This window comes from Lepisma saccharinum, chromosome 12 (genome assembly GCF_977018435.1).
Source record: "Lepisma saccharinum chromosome 12, izLepSacc3.1, whole genome shotgun sequence".
Classification (NCBI taxonomy): Eukaryota; Metazoa; Arthropoda; class Insecta; order Zygentoma; family Lepismatidae; genus Lepisma; species Lepisma saccharinum.
In genome coordinates, this window is record NC_139240.1 from 57845091 (window position 1) to 57866711 (window position 21621).

General features: G+C 43.1%; 1 protein-coding gene and 1 long non-coding RNA gene across 4 annotated transcripts in view; one reads left to right on the forward strand and one right to left on the reverse strand.

The window, feature by feature from the left end:
• LOC145996129 (uncharacterized) overlaps window positions 1-21621 on the reverse strand; it is a 98951-nt gene that overhangs the window by 28497 nt on the left and 48833 nt on the right. Inside the window, exon 1 of one of the 3 annotated variants that reach the window (XR_014442753.1) lies at window positions 1536-1634. The exons of the other annotated variants lie outside the window; for them this stretch is intronic. This is a non-coding gene — a long non-coding RNA (uncharacterized LOC145996129). Of the gene's footprint in view, window positions 1-1535; window positions 1635-21621 lie in introns of those variants that run through there. 3 annotated transcript variants of the gene reach the window in all.
• The window catches only part of LOC145996127 (15-hydroxyprostaglandin dehydrogenase [NAD(+)]-like), a 44753-nt gene continuing 34024 nt past the window's right edge, over window positions 10893-21621 (forward strand). Inside the window, exon 1 of the mRNA XM_083132434.1 lies at window positions 10893-11016. The gene's annotated coding sequence lies outside the window, so the exon portion shown is untranslated. The remainder of the gene's footprint in view (window positions 11017-21621) is intronic.

Genomic DNA, 21621 nt, shown 5'->3' on the forward strand with positions numbered 1-21621 from the left:
CATGGAGGAAATTTTCAATGTAGAATCCTACTTTTAACCAGGTACAAAAGCAAGACACAAAGAACAGAAAAAACAGCACAATATCACAGTAAAAAACAACACGCATCCGCAGCATCCACGCTTCTAAATTAACCTTCCTTTTCTTCACCCTACCTGCAGTGTTACATACCCTCCATATTTCAGAGTAACTGACCACATGACGAATATGTTCAAGTACCGGCTGTGATTTCATTTCTTATAAATAGCATATGACTGGTGATCACTGGCTAACTTCATAATGTAATTTGTTGATTACGATAGCGTTTCAAACATGAAAATCGTACTGCGTGAGGTGGTGCTACGGATGCACAGAAAATTCTGGAAGTTAGCAACACTTGTACCCCATGTGGACGTGAACGGGGATGGACAGTGACCATGTAAGAACTGCATAAGTCACTCGAAAAGCGGGGAGAAAGGCAAGCAGTCCTCTTCTCCTAACGCGGTCAGTCTTGCCGCATCGCCCAGCGTCGTCAAGGGTGCAGCCAGTTTATGTTTCAAGCCAAAAGAACAGAAAATAGGGGAATTGAAAAATTCTGCAATGTAAATATCTTATAGTAAATAAATTCCATTCTAATGTGTATAAAGGCATTGAAAAACACGGACTTAAGATATCAAAAGTGTTTTAAAAAACAACGCAAGCGGCGCTTGCCCCGCCTTTCCTTACCGCACGCTTCTGGGTTGTATGAGTGCTGCCGGGGTCGGCAAGTTGCATTTCATAGAGGGGACGATGGACCAGTACATATATATTGATAAATTGAAGAATAATTTGAGCGCTAGTGCAGCTCAAATGAACTTGGATAATGATTACTTGTTTCAACAGGACAACGATCCTAAGCATACCGCCCTTAATACAAAATGTGTGGCTGTTATGTAACACCCCAAAACAACTTCACACCCTCCTCAATCACCAGATCTGAACCCCATAGAGAATTTATGGAATGTATTAGAGAAACAGATAAGAAAAAGAAATATATCCAACAAATCAGACCTAAAATTAGTATTGAAGGAAGAATGGAACGCCATTTCACCTCAGATTACTGCAGATCTGGTAAAATCTGTACCAGACAGGCTCCAGGCAGTGATTCGTGCCAAAGTAAATCCAACAAAATATTAAATCTTGCGTTTCTTGCAGAAAATATGGACAAGAATGGCAAGTGTGCAAAGACTTTTGTGTTCAAAGTAAGTGATATTTTCGTTATTATTGTTTATAGATGGTTTCTTTTTTGTATTTTCCTGTTGTATCAGATAAACAAGTATATGAGGTAGAATAATGTGGTTTTCATTCCACTCTCCTACCTGCACCCACAACCCTGAGCGGATCCCCTGTTTACGTACCATCAATGGTGTCCAAACACTATTTACACTCACTGTAAATCTTTTAGTAAAGACGAATGTGCAATGCCTACATAATGTAGATTTTAAAATGGACGGAAAGAAACCCCCATTAATTAGCATGCACCTAATTTACTCTCAAAGAATGTGTATCTGTCAGATACCTGGATTCACTCGACGAAAACTCGATACTCCGTGCAGTCAAAAACAGTTATCAAGGCAGCCCATGTAAGCTATGGATTCGCGAGAACCCAACCTTGTACTGCAAGCCACTTGCATGTTCGAAGACGTGACGACAACCGATAGCAGGTTTCCCAGCGAGAACTGAGGCACTGTTTTCGTAAACTGCCAGTAGAGGGCAGATAAGAGCAGGCTATGATTCTTGGACGTAGTTATCGTCTGCAAGGCGAAAACTAAAGTGGACGAGTTGTATCTTTGCGGGTGAACCTTGACCACGACTAGCTGCGCAGTAGCAAAGGGAGGAGCTACCGGCTACCTTAGCCAATGGGTGTCATTCTCCTCTAACTTTGTAAGAGCTGTCGACCACTCATCGGCGAGTAGGTAGCATCTACGGACATGTATCTGCGCAAATTAGTCAAGGTCACCCGCAGAGATACAGCTCGTCAACTCTAGATTACGTAACAACCTTCATTCATAAACAAGGATGGATACAGGTCTGTGGTGGAATTAAGTTTTATAATTAGGTACTATTATCGTATGAGGGAAACACCTACGAAACATACAGGGTGATTTCGAACTCCCATTACAAACTTAGGGGGGTGAATCTAGAAGGAAAAACAAGCCGAAAGTGCCATGTGGCAAAATTACGAAAACGGCACCGTGTGGCTGCCAGAGCCGTGAGAAAATCGGTTCACACCTCTTTCAAAGAGCAATAACGTCTGAACCACGAAAGATACGAAGATCGGCTCTGGCGGAAGTGGAGGAAGTCGTATCCAAACAATATCAGGGCGTTGAAATTGCGGCGCTTTTCGTAATGCGCAAGGGGAATCCCCAAAGGAAATGGGGAATCCCCACTGCATGTGAGCGGAAACTCGCGCGAAATGGAGAAAGACGACGAGGGAACATGCTGTCACAGGACGGTCGAAAAGTGACACATGGAGGGAGTCCCCAGAGGAGCGCATGAAGTGCGACAAATGGAACATGTTTGGACAGTGACTGTCGCGCATCCCAGACGGTACGCAAAACGGAGTGATGGATGTACACGTGCATGCTACGTGGAACGCAACGTGCAATTACAATTGCGATATGAACCACTACGTGCCCCCTCGCACCGGGAATTCGTTGAACCCGGGACCTCGGGAGTACAAGGTCAGCCGGAAGTCGGCTCTCTGAGGAGCAGCACCAAATATCCACGTGCCCCACGTATGCAGGGACACCTCCCTAAAAGGCACAGCCACAAAAAAAAAAAAAAAAAAAAAAAAAAAAAAAAAAAAAAAGGAAAGAAATTGGCACGTACGTATGAAGGGTTTCACATTGGAATGTACAGTATCACTTTGGCGGAAGGAAAACAGAGAGTAGCACAAACAGATAAAAATCAGTAACACAGATATTGACCCTTTGTCCTGAAAAATAGGCAACTTGTGCTAAATCTTGAATCATTGCTGCTTGATGTTTCTGTTCATTACCGATGGTATGAAGGAACGACGATGAACTCGGAATGCAGCACGTAAGCACTGCGAAGGACAGTATGAAAACATCCTTTGGCGTGTGCAGAACGGAAACTCACAACAGGGGCTCAATATGACGACCATCAACATCGATGCACACATTGTACCTTCGAAGAATGTTCTCATACAGACGATTGAAGACCAGTGGATTCTCTCGAATGAAGTCCGCTGCTGCCACAATCCTAGCAACCAGGTCATGCTCAGACTCGATGGGGGTTTCATAAATGAGACTCCTCATGCGCCCCCATAGAAAAAAGTCCAGGGGCGTTAAGTCGGGAGATCGTGGGGGCCACGGCACGGGCCCGGCACGCCCTATCCATTGCCTGTCATATCTGTGGGTCAGATGGTCCCGTACGTCCCGTGCAAAGTGGGGTGGCGCCCCATCATGCTGGAACCACATGTTTTGCCTAGTGGCCAATGGCACATTTTCCAACATCTCGGGCAATGTCTGTTGGAGAAAAATCAGATAAGTACGACCTGTGAGATTGGTGGGAAGTACGTATGGGCCAATTAAACGACCGGCCAGTATTCCTGCCCAGACGTTGATGCCCATTCGCTGCTGGAACCCACGAGCTTTCGTTGCGAATGGGTTCTCTTCATCCCACACATGGCTGTTGCGGGAATTAAAAACACCCTCTCTGGTGAATTTCGCTTCATCCGTGAAGAGCACCAACTGTGGAAACTGAGCCGTATTCACGCAACGACGCACAAACCATGTGCAGAAGCGAACACGTGGTTCAAAATCTGTGGGACCCATGGCGTGCACCTTCTGGGAGTGATATGGGTGCAGTTGTTGATCATGAAGGACATTCCACACTACAGACTGAGATACACCAACATCCCGCGCTACGATTCGGGTACTCGTACCAGGGTCTTCGTGCACAGCATGAAGAATTGCCTCCTCCACCGCAGGCGTGCGCCTCGTCCTTGGGGCACCTGTGTCCACTCTACTCACAACAAATGTTCCAGATTCACGAAGACGACGGTTCACTTTTTCGAATATGGTGTGTGATGGCGTCACACGTTCCGGGAAACGTTCCTGGTACATCGCACGGGCAGCCCTTCCATTGCATCTCGCTTCCCCGTAAATGAGCATCATGTCTGCATACTCCTCGAAACTGTATTGCACCATCGTGGGAGTTTTCACGTCCACACACACCCACAACGTCGTAATGTTCCCAGAAGATACGTCGTGTGTACGTACTCAACCAATGTGTCACGTCCAGCGCTCTCTCCATACAGTCTTGCAATACCCAGAGGGCGCAAGGGTCAACTTCGACCAGGGATAGCGAGTGACTCCTAGTATGACGTCACCGCACACCTTCATGCATCACAGAGGCTACGAACGGGAAGGAACGTCAGTAAGTACGGGTTGGTCGCTCCCGTTCCATGTCCTTCACGTGAGAACGTTAATGACTAACGTCGGACTCGCATGGGATACCTCTACACGCTCTGCAGTAATGTAGTACAGAACAATACGAACGTGTCCCAGCATTCGTGGGGCACGTGGATACGTATTTGGTGCTGCTCCTCAGAGAGCCGACTTCCGGCTGACCTTGTACTCCCGAGGTCCCGGGTTCAACGAATTCCCGGTGCGAGGGGGCACGTAGTGGTTCATATCGCAATTGTAATTGCACGTTGCGTTCCACGTAGCATGCACGTGTACATCCATCACTCCGTTTTGCGTACCGTCTGGGATGCGCGACAGTCACTGTCCAAGCATGTTCCATTTGTCGCACTTCATGCGCTCCTCTGGGGACTCCCTCCATGTGTCACTTTTCGACCGTCCTGTGACAGCATGTTCCCTCGTCGTCTTTCTCCATTTCGCGCGAGTTTCCGCTCACATGCAGTGGGGATTCCCCATTTCCTTTGGGGATTCCCCTTGCGCATTACGAAAAGCGCCGCAATTTCAACGCCCTGATATTGTTTGGATACGACTTCCTCCACTTCCGCCAGAGCCGATCTTCGTATCTTTCGTGATTCAGACGTTATTGCTCTTTGAAAGAGGTGTGAACCGATTTTCTCACGGCTCTGGCAGCCACACGGTGCCGTTTTCGTAATTTTGCCACATGGCACTTTCGGCTTGTTTTTCCTTCTAGATTCACCCCCCTAAGTTTGTAATGGGAGTTCGAAATCACCCTGTATATATTAGTTCTCTAATTGTCAGATAGGCTAATCGAGACGTGACTTACAGCTTAAAACAAGATCTGAACCGTTGTACAGACGGCCCCGTGCCGGAGTGGTTAGCATATCGCGCTACGACGCCAGGGGTCCCGGGTTCGAAACCCGGTTAGGACTTGGATGTTTGTGTTTGTCCGAAATGAGTAATAAAATGTCCATTCATCAATTTCATCATATCATCAGTCATCCCAATCTTCGCAAATTAGTCAAAAGTGGCACAAAACGAAGTAAAATAAAGCAAATCAAATCAAATCAATCAATGATCCGTTGTACACTCACATCAATTAGTACTCCGGCAGTTTGATTCTTCATACAACATATTTGCAGAAGATACAATTCAATCTACAGGTGCATCAATATACGCTGTATAAAACACACCTTAATACTAAATTCGTTGACCCCGTGCAACATACTTGAACCAGGAACCCCTTGTTTGCAAGGCGACCTTGTTTGTTGCTATGGTATCAGGTGTTCAAAAAGTGAAATCCGTCCCAGGACTAGAGAGAAAGAGAGCGAGAGAGAGAGAGAGAGAGATTATTTGCAAAAACATAATTTATGCTGTTATTCTGTTTCAAACATATTATAATTTCCACTGTTCGTCTCGAGCTTATAGGGCAGAAGGTTTAACCTGGCATGCCTCCCGCCAAAACCTTGTCTGTCGTCTGCATGGCATTGTTGCCACTGTTTTCTGCGCAAACGAGCAAACGTGGCGATCTCAGCAAGCAGAACATTCACGTTTATGACAATGCGGCAACAAAGGACCCAGATTCCCCACGCGAGGGAAACGGCGACCCCTGATATGTGCAGAACAAAGCACGTGCTGCCTCCAAGGCTTCTACCCAGAGGGGGCCACTCCGCGACTTGCACGTTATTGGCTAGAGCTTGTGACGTCACCAAGAGGACACGAGCGGAAGAAAGCTATGCGTAGAATGTAGCAGAAGGCCCATGAAACGCTGTGTTTTCATGCATCTTTTGATATTATACACCAAAGCTGTTAATTTAGTTTGACAACAAGAGATCAAATACGCGATAGAAGAATACACTTATTCCATAGTTTATTTTTCAGACATTTTTATCATTATTATGCGTGATATCTTGTCCCTGTAAGCTGTAGTCCCATTGAGCATTTATAGGCAATTTTGAAGAGGCGAGTCCATAAAGCAGGCGTCAAGTCTAAACAAGAGTTGAAAACTGTTGTGCAAGCTTTTTTCCTGAATAACCTGGAATATCACTTTGGAGGAACAAATTGAATCAATCCTGCTACAGCAACTTGTTTTTTGGGAAGCGATGATCACTTTATTCCAGGCGATTTTCTTCTATTATTATTGCACGTGGCAAGAGCACAAACAGAGTGATTTGTTCTCATTCTACCGGCATTGAAAAGATGTGTATAAGTAAATAATCGACCCATTTATCTGAAGCTTCCGTATACGCTAACGAAGTAAGTTCCATTCTGTCCTCTTAATGACGTCTTAGCGCTCACAGAATCGTGGGGAAAAATCTCGGAACCTCGGGAATGGCCTACCTAATAAAGATACCTTGGCATCTACCATTGGATGAAAAGACACACGTGATGCCCGGGAAACTCTGCTAACAGACGGAAATATACTATTTGGCGCGAACTGTGCCATCCTAAACCTTCTAGCCTATAATGGGGTGTAAGGACATCGGCATATTGAATGTTTTAACGGGTCCTACCACCCCTCACAATGATTAAGTATCCATTTTGCACAAAATGCATAATCAAATAAATTAATCTGAAAATTGGTCATTACTATAGGTCTTTCCCCCTCTTACGGCGGCCGGTCCTAGTTCTGGCAAGGAAAGTGAGGAGCGGGGAATTCGCCGCAGACCAACCAGACAACAGCAGTGGCGCCGAGAGACACGACGCGGTGGGAAAATGTACTACGTGAACCTCGTTCTTCTGGCTGCTGAGTTTCTTATCGCGCTGGATTGGTCGCTTTCCCGCTCCCCACTTCCCTTGCAGCACTAGGATCGGCCGCCGTAAGAGTAGAAATTAATTTTTTTAGGGCCTTTATTTGGCATCGGATCGAATACTGGGGTGATATATTAAAATATCTGATGACAGTCAGTCGAAATATACGATCTTGATAAGGCATATTTTGACATATTTAAAAATTTCGTGCTTTTGCAACATATTTCTTCAATTTTCTCGTAATAAGACATATTTCTGCATAATTTCCTAATTGTCTTGCATATCATCGGTTGTTTTATAATTTATTCTTCTTGCCTTTAGCGCAACGGATAGTTCATCTTATTGATGGATGGCAGGATAAGGAAATTACGAAGCAAGAAATTGAAAAGCAGATGCCCTTTCCCTAACAAGTAGTAAGGACTTAGAGTATAGAAGGTGTAGAGAGAGCCTAAGCTTGTTTTCTGGGCGAGACGAATGAAGCCGTGAGGGGAAGGGGGTGAGGTAAAACCGCCATCTTGGGATGTTCCACAGTTACAGCTGATACAGTGCTGGAAGTGGGGATATGAGCGTGGAATCTTCGTTTATAGTGCATACTTACCATCTGTACATCCCAGTGACACTGCGAGTAGATAATAAATAAGAAGCTATGCCTCTGTACGCAGCTTTCGGATGCAACAATAGAAGTGGCAAGAAATGTTTTTAAAAAAAGAAGGAATTTAGAGATCCCCAGATAAACATGCTTACAACACATTTACGTTCATTATACACGCATTTCTGTTGTCATTTTATTAGTGGTATTATTATTAACGGTACGTATAAAATTTTAAATTCAAAATTGTGACACATCTGAATAGCAAAAATCGTTCGCAAGTTTCCTAAAAATAACTATTGCAAATGTTTATGTGTGTTGAGAACTTTGTGGAATATAAATTCATTGAACGAACAAAGAGACTTCAGACATGGAAAAAGGGAGACGTGTCGATTGAAAAACAACCATCAGAAATAAATGAGACCTTCCGAACCGAAGCGACACGCCAAGCTGCACGTGTCGCTCGGACTGAGCCGTTTTCATAATACAGTCGATCGTATCGCCTCAGTTTGTTGGTGGCGCATCTACGGTTAATTTTTTTGCATCTGACTGAAGGGGCCTGTGTAGCTTGTCGGGTCAAATAATGAAGTTTTCAGATCGAATGTACACGCGACTCATGTCGCGTCGGAACGAGCCAGCCAACTTTTACACCTGCCTTAGCGGCAAGTCAGATCGCACAAGGCTGCATTGGTGAATTCGTCAAAGCGGCACGTATCGCTTGTTGTTTCGGTATGAAATTTTTCTATTCAGACCGAACCCTCAGAAATCAATGCAACTTTTCGAACCGAAGCGACACAGCAAGCTGCATGTGTCACTCAGGCTGGTCCGTTTTCCCAATAGCGTTTATCGTATCGCCTCGGTCTGTTTGTAGCACATGCACGGTGAATGCTTGCGTTTAGGGAGATTTTTACACCGAATTGCATGTGTAGCTTAAGGATTTCACCAATCGAAGTCAGGCTAGTGCGACCTGTCACGCCTCTATGTTGTGAAACGTTGCTGTTGATTGGCTCGTTCCCAAGCGGCATGTACCGCGCGATCCCCTGAGAATTCACACCGGAGTGGCAAGCGACAAGCGACATGGGCCTCTTCAGTCTAAAGGAGAATTCACACCAAAGCGACAGGCGACTCGTGTCGCTTGAGGATTTCACCGACCGAACGTAGGCTTGTGCAACCTGTCATGTCGCTACGGTGAGAAACGTTGCTGTTGATTGACTCGTTCCCAAGCGACACGTGTCGCCTGTCGCTTCGGTGTAAATTCTCCCCAAAGCAAAATATTCACCTCAGAAGCGCGAACAACACACCGAAACGACACTATGTATGTATTGGTAAAACGACCCAGTTCGAGTGACACGCGAGCCACAGGCGACACGTGCAGTTGGTCGTGTCGCTTCGGTTACAAAATGAACAGAAATGCATTTTTTTATTGTTAATTTCTGATAGTTGGTGTTACGTACCCAATAGGACTTAAATAGTTTACCAAAGAGGAATAGAGATGGCAGCACCAGGCGGGCAAGATTAAGAATTAACATAATACATGTGAATAACTTTATAAATAAAAACAAAGCAGATTGGAAATATGAAAAACAATAGAATCTACTATAAGAAGATAAAGAATAAATATAAAAGAAATAAATTAATGTATATACTTGATAAATCAAACCAGTGATCATAACCCAATCGCTGCCAATGCTAAATACACAGTTAAAGTCTATTCGATCCGGAATGCCTTTCCCTTAACTTCTTATCTCTTGAGTACTTTTCACTTGAATATCTGACTTAATGTCACAAGATAGCCGAAACGTGGCTTTGAATACCACACAGGATGAAATTGAGCAAATTCACATTGTGTCCCAAAATAGGTCTAATTTCTATTTATGCAATTTGTTCAATTCCTATGCATATGCACAGATTCGAGCCACGTAATGAAATGTATTGTATTTCTAATGGTTCGCATTTAAGAATTAGGTTGTTTCTGTACTCTTTGATTCCTTAACGTCGTACTTTTCCCTCTCAGATACTTGAAACGATAAGTTGATGAAACGAGATGAATTTGATGAAAGGGCAGTCACAAACACACAAAACAACACACACCACGAGCCCACGGAAGGTTATACTGGCTGCGAATCCAGACGCCAGACCCTCGTTAGTCTACATAATACAGAGAAGGAAATTAGTTAATTTCTAGTGAAAAGTAATCATGGAAGAAGGTTTTGGCTGATCGATTTAGTTTATTTTACTTCGCTTTTTTGTCACCTTTGGCTAATCGGTGATTACATGATCAAATTGATAAAGGGACTCGTAAATAACCAATCCCAGGCCTGGATTCGGACTAGTTACCCCTGACCTGGCGTCGTAAAGCACTAACTACTCCCGTCATGGATGAATAAGAGAACAAAGAATATCATATTAATTAAACAAGAATCAGAGGAGAACAAGAAATAAAGATAACTGAACGTGAAAAGGAACGAGAGATAACAGAAAAGTTAAAATAGTCGCATAAAAAGGAACAAACAAAAAATATAATCAAACGCGAAAGAGCATAAGAGAACAAGGAATAATTTAACTAAAAAGATTAAGAGAGGAATAAAAAATAACAAAGAGAATTAAACATGGTGGCAAGGAAGCAAGGGGAAAATAACAAAGAATAAAAATTAATTAATAGCTTTAAAAAAACAAACTGCAGAAAGTTGTAAGGATAAATGAAATCAAGGGCAACAAAATTAAACAAACATTCAACATTAAGCATCTACAAATTTCATTGACCCTAGAGATTAAGTATACACATTCTAGTAATATCGACACAACATAGGATCAATACTCAATATGAATGCTACATCAACTGTTCGCTCTGTGAAAGATGACAGGATGTCAGTTCCTCATAAAAACTCTGAAGCATTATTGGATTGGGTACTCAACATGTCAAAACATTGCCAGCATTCAACGACAAAGTACGCGATGAAATATTCTTACTCAGCCTCACGTTCACCAGGATTACATTAGACCGTTGATTTTTTTAATTAAAAGGCATCATAACTCGTGTCACACCAGATGTTCTTGTATGTCTTGCCAAATGATCGTTTCATTTGTGCCCTTGAAAACAAATAGCTCGTAGTTGTCCAGGCTTTCCTGTTACTTAACGCAGATTATCAACGCTGCAGCCAATAGGAACGCGCCATCGTTTCCATATAGCCAAGGCGCAACTGTTGCCAGGCCCTGTTCGCTGCCAGCATTCACAGCAGTATATTTGAAAGGTGAGTTGGTTCACTTCACATTTGACGTTTTGCACAGTATCACAATGACTAAACTTTGAAAGTAAAGCCTTATTTGTGCCACTGCTACGAATAAACACCCTAAAAGAAATGTGTATATATGTGTATATTGTCTTATTAGGGATCTTTCCAGCGTCAGTAATTTTTAAGCGAACATAAGCATGATGTTATTTCGTTCATTATAAATTGCAATCTTTCAGTTTTAAGGGAAGGGGGGGGTTGGAGTTGATTCCAGCGTTTTCATTAGGGTGCAAAGCATGTAATGTAACCAGTTCAAATATAGGCGTAACTTAAAACCTAATTTTGGTGGGTCAGAATCAAACTTAAGGTTTAACTTTGTGAAGGTGGGGCAAACTCGAAAAGTTTTCAATGGCATAAAACAACATCGAGGATTATTTGCTAAATAACTGTTACATTTGTGAAATCACAAATATTACTCTTTAGTACTTTGCTCCTTGGATCCCAGAAGATTAACAAAAGCAATAAACCTGAAAATTTGGGGGGAGTGTCGTCTTGTCCCCGCCAAGATACGACTATGAGTTCAAAAGATTGACATTCATTTAATGAGGGACAAGTGTATTTTTAGTTTTATGTATGTATCATCATGGATACATAATGCATTATTTCAATATCCATTTCACAACAGTGATCACTTTCATATACAAGGTTTCTTCTACGACTATAAACCTTTTCAAAGTCCACTTTATGCACAGATGGGCTAATCGGGACTGGACATAGAGTTTAAAGTGGAATAGGAACCCCTCTGTGCCTCCACCAGGTACCAAACCCAGGACCCCTCGTTACAAGGTGGCGACGTAGCTATTAACTTTGAGATTCCACTACATAAACATAATCAATTGTACAAAAGCTTCAAACCACTTCAAGAAATCCAACCTTATGTTCGTTATAGTTCCAGTGACGTGCACTAAGGTGTAGCTAGTCTAGCAGAGATAGATCAATCAATCTCACATTTCTAATTATTTTCAAATCACAATATTTATTGTCTTGTTAAAGCCAGAGTTCATATGCAACACTTTTTTTCACGCGCTTCTCGTCCCTCGGTGCGAAAAATGTATCTCAGAACTCAAAAAAGCCAAATTAATATTATTGAAGAAACTACAAAAAAGTGTGTTTTGTTACCTGTTTTGTTTCTGTGCATAAAGTGGACTTAAAACAACAAATCAACCAACCGTGGGGGAGTGGTTATCACAGCACGCTACGACACCAGGAGTTCCGGGTTCGAACCCCGACCTGGACATGGGTGTTTTGTTTTGTTTGTCCCTTCATTAATTTTATCGTATCATCTTCGGAATTAACCAAATGTGACAGAAAGCGCCGCTAAGTAACAAAAATGAAATCAAATCATTGATTGATTGCTTGATTTGATTTATTTTAATTCCCTTTTTCCGCCATTTTTTGGCTAATCGCAAAGATGATACGATAAAATTGATGAAGGGACACACACCATGGCCAAGCCAAGATTCGAACCCAGGATCTCTGGCTTAGTAGTCAAATCAAATTGTTTTTTATTTTCGAATGAAGGTGGGGGTTACATGTACTTTTTTTAGTACCCATTCATCATTTTGCAATGTGTGCCCCTAGTAGTTTTTTTTTAAGATTTCCTTTCTACAGCCTACATTTATATAAGGTATACACTGTGGTGGGGCAATATTTAAATAGCATGAAATTTGTTCGGAAGATTATTATTGATCTTAAGAAAATATGTATATTAACCCGGCATAGCTCATACAAATACAAACACAAGTAACAAAATAACCTTTATGTATCTTATGGCCATAAGTAAATGTTTGTTGGGATCCCTTACCTTTTATTGTCACTTATGCGATGCACTTCCTTACACACACTGCTCCTATTTTAGATTGATGGAGGATGGTTGTGGTTCGTTGTTGAAGGGGATAAAAGAGGACTGTTCACGGCTTCAGGTCAGGCTGGCTGACGTCCAGTCACATGGTGTGATCTGTTTCACGTATTGTTCAGTAACCACACGGAAGTAGTTCCATTTACACAAAATTAAAACACAGCTCTCCTTGCTGCACTGTAGTGTGGACTGTCACAAATCGCACTTTACCTACTTTGGTGGCCGATGCTCCGGCGACATGCTGTGACTAACACGCGGGAGTAGTTCAAATTACACGGGAACAAAACACCGCTCCTTCAGCTGCACGGTGTTGTCAGTTGCTCAACAATCACACTTCACCTACTTTAGTAACGTGTCTCCTTGCATCGCAGTATGCACATACGCCAAGTTTAGCCACACTTCCAAAATACACCTCCTCACTCCTCGCACTCTATATCCTTGTGTCCTTTCTTTCCCCAAAGACGCCCAAACTTCCCCTGTGTTCTTCCAATGTTGCCGGTTTTAGCCTTGTACAGTGGCTCTAACACACACACACACAAACACACAAATACCAAAAGGGAAGAAAAAACTAAGAAAAAAAAAATAAGAAAAAAGAAAGGACACCCTAGCCAGTGTAACTTGCCTAAAGAGCCCGGTTCTCCCTTTCGCCATGCCAAGCAAGGGACTGGGTGCGACTTTGAGAAAAAACTGGTAAACTAACTGATAAAATAAAAACGAAAAGCCAAAATTATATAATAAAAAAATTTAAAAAATAATAAATTTAGGGTGGCACTACATCTCCCCCCTCAGATAATTAGGATAACGAATATGAAAATAGTATCATAATTATCTGAACCTATTTTCTTAAACTTAAAATAAAGGCTAAAATGGGGTAATGCCCCTTCTTTCCCCCCGGCTACGCAAAAAAATAAAAAATAAAAAAAATAAACAAATCCACTAAAAGCATTCACAATAGCAATAATCACTCTTAAAATGACCCCAAAAAAATATTATATAATTGCATTCCTAAAATATGTTTACTCCTATTATTTACAGCCTCCCTTTTCTCCATTGATTCTTATGCCCCTGCCTGGTAAACCTCGCCCGACAGGGTGCAAGGAAAAAGGGGAGGGGTTTTAGCTTCGACCTTTTTCCCCCTCCTTTCTGCAGGCCAGAGCCTTTTCTTCCCCAACCACTTGGGTTCACGCTCTCGAGGGTCCCTTTGTATTCGGAACAGCAGGTTGTCCTTGTCCCTTTGCCGATGCATAAGGTCGCAGGTTCGATGTATTATACACTCCAGCCTCTTTGTTACATTGAAAGTCCCACAACAAATATGCATTTGGTGCCACCCGTTTCTTTATTTGGAATGGGCCCACGTAAAGGTGCACAAATTTCTTGCAAATTCCCTTTTGCACGTCCGAGAACGCAAATGACTTTCTTAAAACAATATCTCCTGCCTCGAAATAGGTGAGCCTTGCCTTGTCATATTGCTTTTTTCGGTTCTCGGCCGCTCTTTCTACGTTTTCCTTTGCTCTCAGCAGCTTCCATTCATAGCGTGGGTCATCATTCAATGAGGGCAATTTAAAAAGTTTCTTGATCTCGTCGTCCGGTTTCCTGTTGAAAAACAATTCCACTGGAGCGAAGCCTGTGGAGGTGTGAACCGCCAGATTTAAACACTTTACCATATCCGGGATGTGTTCCGGCCATTTCTTGTGGCTCCCATCTATACACAGCCTAAACAAGCGTGAGATCTCTCTCATGCATCGCTCGACGGGGTTCGACTGAGGATGCTTAGCGCTTATAAAGCGTGCCTCGATGTCTCTCGACTGAAGCTCTTCTTTCCACAGTCTCGAGGTGAACTGACTGCCCTTGTCTGTGAGAATAGTTCTCACGTTGGGACACATTATCAAAAATTCGTTCACTTTTCCCAAAACGGCCTTGGTGGTGGCCTTTCTCAGAGGGTATATCGCGATGTATTTGCTAAACAAGCAGCACATAACGAGGCAATATTCCAAGCCGTACCTAGCCTTTGGCAACGGCCCGTACAGGTCCACCGAGATCACCGCTCCCGGTTTGTCGGCGATCACGGGATGCATCGCTCCCTTCACTTCGTAATTAAGGTGCTTTGTCCTCAAGCAGAGGTCGCACTCGTTGACAAACCTTTTAATTTGATCCTTCATCTTTTTCCACGTGAAGTGTTCAGCAACAGCCCAGTGTGTCTTCTTTTGTCCGAAATGGCCCCGACCGTGATAAAATGCGATTAGCTCTTTGGCAACTTGCTTCGGAACGCACACTTTAAAGATTCCTCGCTCTCTTTTGCACAATATTCTATCCTTCACGGCATAATCATCGAGCTTTCTCGCCCTTTTTCCATCTCCCGATTCCAATATCTCATTTCTTATTCTCCCAAGTTCAGGGTCCTCTTGTTGACGATTTGGCAACTCTCGCATGAATTCTACCAATTCAGGCGATGGCTTGAAGTGTATGTTCGCTATCACCTCCTGCGGCTCCTTTATTTCGTAAACGGTAGCGCTCCTTGTGCCGCTAGGGTAACGCGAAAAGAAGTCCGCCATGTTTTCTTCACCCTTGATGTACCGGACATCAAAATCGAACGACTGTAGGAACAATATCCATCTCGCTATTCGTGGGTTTGTTAACCTGCATGTGAATAAGAATTGTAGCGCCTTGTGATCCGTTCTGACAGTGAACTTTCTTCCCAGTAAATACACGGTGTTTTTCTGTATGCCATAAATAATAGCTAATAACTCCTTCTCCGTTATTGTGTACCTCGATTCGCAGTCGCTGAGGACGCGGCTGTGGCATGCAATCAGCCGAGGATCCCCTCCATCTTCTAACTGGTACAGCAGACTACTGATAGCTTTGTCGGAAGCGTCTGTCTCCAGATACAGCGTCTTTCCAGGGAGAGGGCTACGGATTATCACATCCTGCAAATACGCACGTTTTATCTTCTCGAATGCTTCCTGGTGCTTAGGCAACCAGACGTACGCCGCTCCCTTGCGAAGGAGTTCGAGAAGGGGCACCGTGAGCTCTGAATGATTCACCTGGAAAATCCTGTAAAACTGCAAGTGGGCTAAGAACGACTTCAGTTGCTTTGCGTTCTTTGGCCTGGGAAAATCATTGACGGTCTGTAGTTTCTCTGGGTCCTTCCTTATCCCGTCGGACGACACCTTGCATCCCAACAACGAAGCTTCCTGCCTCGCAAACTGGCACTTTTCTAATTTTAGCGTTAACCCTGCTTCTTTCAGTTTGGAAAAAATGACTTGCAAATGCTGCAAATGGTCCGAAAAATCATCATCGGCAAGAGAAATATCGTCACAGTAGGCCGCCATGAAATGACAAGTTTCATCATCCAACACTTGCCGCAAACACCTTATAGCGCTCGCTAACGCTGTCTTCAACCCAAAGCAGAGTCTCTGAAATGTGTACACAATGCCCTCGTACATAAAACCCACATATTGCTGGTGTTCTTCTTTAAGGCCGATTTGGAGAAAAAATTGCGATAGGTCAAGGCAAGAAATATATTTCTTTCCTTCAAATCTCTGAAGCACTTCTACTATGGAAGGGGGGGAGTCGTATTCTGGCTGTATTCTCAAGTTGGTACCCCTGGAATCGAGACAAACTCTGACTGATTTTCCTCCCGGTTTTCTCACGCAAACAAGTGGATTCACGAATCGTGCCTTTGCTCTTTTGATAATCCCCCACTGTAACCACTGCTTAATTTGTTTGCTTACATCCTCCCGGTACTGGTAAGGAATGGGATACACTTTCTGAGTGAAAGCTTTATCATCTATTACGTCGATTTCATGCTCGTATCCACGGACCAACCCTGGTTTGTTATCAAATATCTCGCGATATTCGAAAAGCAGCTCTCTTAATTTTCCCTTTTGTTCAGGACTTAACCCTTGTGCCCTTTCTACGCTCTCGTAAATTTGGGTGTTGGTAGCCCTAGTTTCTTCTATCGCGTGGCTCTGTGATTCATTGGTCCCTCTCTCAAACCTTCTAAACGAATCTGGCGGCTGATCTTTATTCACGGAGTCCCTCTCGTATAAAGCTTCATTTGAAATTACATTCACATTGTGTACATCTCCCTCCATTACATTCTCGACAGATTCTCGTCCTCCTTTCTCCCTAACCACCGAGTGATTTTCTTCACAAAATTGATCTCCCTCTACTAAAAACGCAGGCTCCTTCTCGTGCCGGCAGCTACATCCTTCAGCCCCGCACACGTTTCCTGTATTCGGACCCACAGGACCCATGGTTGACATAACTTCGTCCCCACAACGACAAATAGGCTCCATACAAGAGTAAACTATTCGGAAATTGTGCAACTCCTGACACGCCGCTGGCTCATTAAATGTTGAAAATTCTATTTCTGTGTACCCCTTCTCAGTTCTTAATTTTAAAAAATGCTGCTCATAATTCATGATTGCATGGTTATCCTCCATGAAATCAGTGCCCAACAAAATCGGCTTTACTAAATTTCTTATCACTAAGCAGTTTACATCTATTCCAGTCCCTCCAAAATTCATATTTAAATACGTCTGTGTGATTACTTTTGAAGCTTTAGTCCCGAATGCCGAAACAACTTTCAATCCGCCTACGGTGAGGCAGGGCAACCGTGGGTTAATTTTCAATAACTCCAGCCACAAACTCTCGCTAACGCATGAATGTGTAGCCCCTGTATCCACGACTGCCTCATAATACTTTCCTTCTATAATCACATTAATTTCAGGCAACGATATTGGGGTCTCTTTTTTCGAGGTCTGGGGTTCCTCTACAAATTCCTTTAAAACCGAGCATACATTTTTTTCAGCAGTCTCGCACGAGTCGGCATCCCTTTGGCTATCCTGAGGCTCACTTTCTTCGGGTTGACGTAAACAACTCTCAACCTGACTCGCAAAGCCCCCGCTCAACGTGCTCTCCCCTTGTCATGCTTCGTTGTCAGGAGGGGGAGGCCCCCTCCCACTCTGACTTTCAAAAGTCATGGCGTTTATGTTAGGGAAATTTGGGGGTGATCCTTCCCCTCGGGCACTCCATCCCCCGCCTTCTCCATCGTTGCCAAACGTCCAACCTACTTGTCGGTTTGGGCTCCGTCTTCCTCGCTGAAAACCTTCCCTCCCCCGAGAAGGTTGGTTGCGAGGGTTGTCAAATTCTCTCCTGCGTCCGTTGCTGTAATTGCCCCGTGACCGAGCTCCCCTTTCGGAGTTGCCTGAGCCTGGGTTCGCCTCCATAAAATTTATGGGTCTAGGACGATGACGTGGGGATGACTGACTCGAAACACCGCAGTTCATTGTTTCCTGAAGTTCTTTCAGTAACCCGAGTAACTGACTGCTGGTGTCGATGGTCAACCCAAGGAAACTCCTCTGCACAAACGGGGGAAGTTGCTTTATCCCCAATCGAACCTAGGCCTTTTCACTCAGGGGTTCGGGAAGGATGGCATTCCTTTCGATGAGTTCCATGTAGTACTCACAATAAGTCTTCCCGCCCCCGGCAACATAGCGGTTCGTAAAAATCTCAGCTTTCAGGCGCAATAATTTTTCTTCAGATATGAAATACGACGCAAACAGCTCCTTGAAGGTGGCAAAATCTCTGCATTGCTTTCTGTTAACGTTGAACCAGCTGAGTGCGGCCCCTTTTAATGACAAGCTCGCCACGCCTACCTGCTGTTCAGCCGGGATTCGAGCCAGGTTTATGTAAGTTTCCAGCTCCATGAGATAAGAGCTGGCTCTCACTTCATTCTCCGAACCAGAAAAGCTTGGTAAGCGCATGTCCCTGTGCAAGTACACATTACTTGGGGTTGTACTACTATCGCTGCTCGCCGCAGGAGATAGCGCGAGCAACTGTTCGCTCGCCTCTCCTGAACCCTGGACTTCGTTCAAGCGGGCGTTTAATGCTTCTATTTCTTCCCTTAAATCATTTTTTAGTCGACTTTCATGACGCTGCAAAACCCCATTAATCTGCTGCGCAACATTTTGTCGAACTTCCTCTGCTACATTTTCCTGAAGCTCTGCTACAGACTGCCTTATTTCGGCCGCATTTTGCCTACATACCTCCGGTTCGCACCCAGAAACAGCCGCCAATCCCTCGCTTATATTTCCTACAGTTTCTTCTAAAGTACTGGTTCTTACGACAAGCTGATCCACAATTTTCCGTGTCCCTGCGCTACCTTTTGCCACATTATCTATCCTACGGGTCAGATTTCTTTCCATTTCAGATTGCGACTTTTCGAACCGACGCGCCTGTTCCTCCATCCCTTCTCTAAATTCTCTCCGTAATTCTCTCATTTCCTGCTTGAAATCCATCATCATTCTTGCGAGGTCATTTAATGTAATCGGGGCAGCTTCCCCCCTTTCAGATTCAGACTCCATACTCCTGTCCCCAGTATTTTCCGTATCCCGTTCTAAATTCCCTAAATTTTGTACATCCTCTTCTAAATTGTTTGTGACCTGATTAGCCTCGATGAAACTAGAAATTCGCGTTTGCTCCCTCGTTAAAACCATGATTGTCCCAAACAATACAAAGAAAACATAAAATAACTCTATAAATGCCTAAAAAAAACTATGATAAACGAAATTTACAAAAAAAAAAAAATGACTCACAAAGCATTACTGTTTTTAGTGGATTTCTCCCCTTCGTTAAGAAGAAAAAGAGAAAAAAGAAAAAAGAAACCAGCATTATTTAGGAAAAAATAATATTTAAGAAAATTGGCCAAATGATGTGCCTGAATGTAAGGAACTTCCCCTTCAATTTAAATAAAATTTCATCAATCCAGTCGCTTGGGTGGCTTGACAAAAGACAAACCGGAAAATAAGTTTGAAAGCTAAACAAAGCATGACTGATACTGGCTACTGACAACATAAGTTAGTTGCTGATATCAAGATGAAAATATGCTAATTTTACTGATAAAGTTTTGAACAAAAATTGTCCTTTCTTTTGTTTAAGCCTAAACATCGGTGGTAATCGTGCCCCACGTTGGGCGCCAGATGTGGTGGGGCAATATTTAAATAGCATGAAATTTGTTCGGAAGATTATTATTGATCTTAAGAAAATATGTATATTAACCCGGCATAGCTCATACAAATACAAACACAAGTAACAAAATAACCTTTATGTATCTTATGGCCATAAGTAAATGTTTGTTGGGATCCCTTACCTTTTATTGTCACTTATGCGATGCACTTCCTTACACACACTGCTCCTATTTTAGATTGATGGAGGATGGTTGTGGTTCGTTGTTGAAGGGGATAAAAGAGGACTGTTCACGGCTTCAGGTCAGGCTGGCTGACGTCCAGTCACATGGTGTGATCTGTTTCACGTATTGTTCAGTAACCACACGGAAGTAGTTCCATTTACACAAAATTAAAACACAGCTTTCCTTGCTGCACTGTAGTGTGGACTGTCACAAATCGCACTTTACCTACTTTGGTGGCCGATGCTCCGGCGACATGCTGTGACTAACACGCGGGAGTAGTTCAAATTACACGGGAACAAAACACCGCTCCTTCAGCTGCACGGTGTTGTCAGTTGCTCAACAATCACACTTCACCTACTTTAGTAACGTGTCTCCTTGCATCGCAGTATGCACATACGCCAAGTTTAGCCACACTTCCAAAATACACCTCCTCACTCCTCGCACTCTATATCCTTGTGTCCTTTCTTTCCCCAAAGACGCCCAAACTTCCCCTGTGTTCTTCCAATGTTGCCGGTTTTAGCCTTGTACAGTGGCTCTAACACACACACACACAAACACACAAATACCAAAAGGGAAGAAAAAACTAAGAAAAAAAAAATAAGAAAAAAGAAAGGACACCCTAGCCAGTGTAACTTGCCTAAAGAGCCCGGTTCTCCCTTTCGCCATGCCAAGCAAGGGACTGGGTGCGACTTTGAGAAAAAACTGGTAAACTAACTGATAAAATAAAAACGAAAAGCCAAAATTATATAATAAAAAAATTTAAAAAATAATAAATTTAGGGTGGCACTACAACACGAACATGAAAATACATACATGTAATTTGAATCAATGTAAAAACTGGTTCGACAGGTTAATACAACAAACTGTAAAATATTATACAGGGTGTCATTTAAATGGTGCCCACGGACCACAGAAACAGATATAGGACATCAAAACAGACAACTTTTCTCACTAACATTTTTATCGTTAGTTCGTCATTTCGGCGCTACAGTCGTTCCTAAAAGCCCCTTTGCCACCTGCATGCTGACAACTCAACATCGCATCGGTGATATCAGTTTTGCGTTGAAACAGTGCACGGTTGCAAAGAACACACAAATTTTGCGAGAGTGGTAATATTTGATTTTGTCTCTTAGCCTACATGTCAAGTTATTTGTAAATCTCGTTGCAAGGTTGAAAGTCAGTGTCGCAAGCTTATTTTCTTACCTGTCGTGTACCCTTCGATGCCTTGTACTATTCAAGCTAATGAAGGTTTTCTCCTAATCTGGTAGTTCAGTTTCTATTTTTCTAGTGATTAGAATTTTCTGTTTGCAGTTGTAAGGGCATAAAAAAATATAATATGCTTGGTTGAAAATGTATTTTATAGCAGAAAGGAAAGCTATCGGTTATCCTAAATTTATCATCCTTACTGCGATAAGCCACTGGTGCCCAAATTAAGTCTCACTATTATTAGGCTAAACAGTGCGAAATTCACACGTATACATGTGAATATACATATTCGTATATATATACACATACA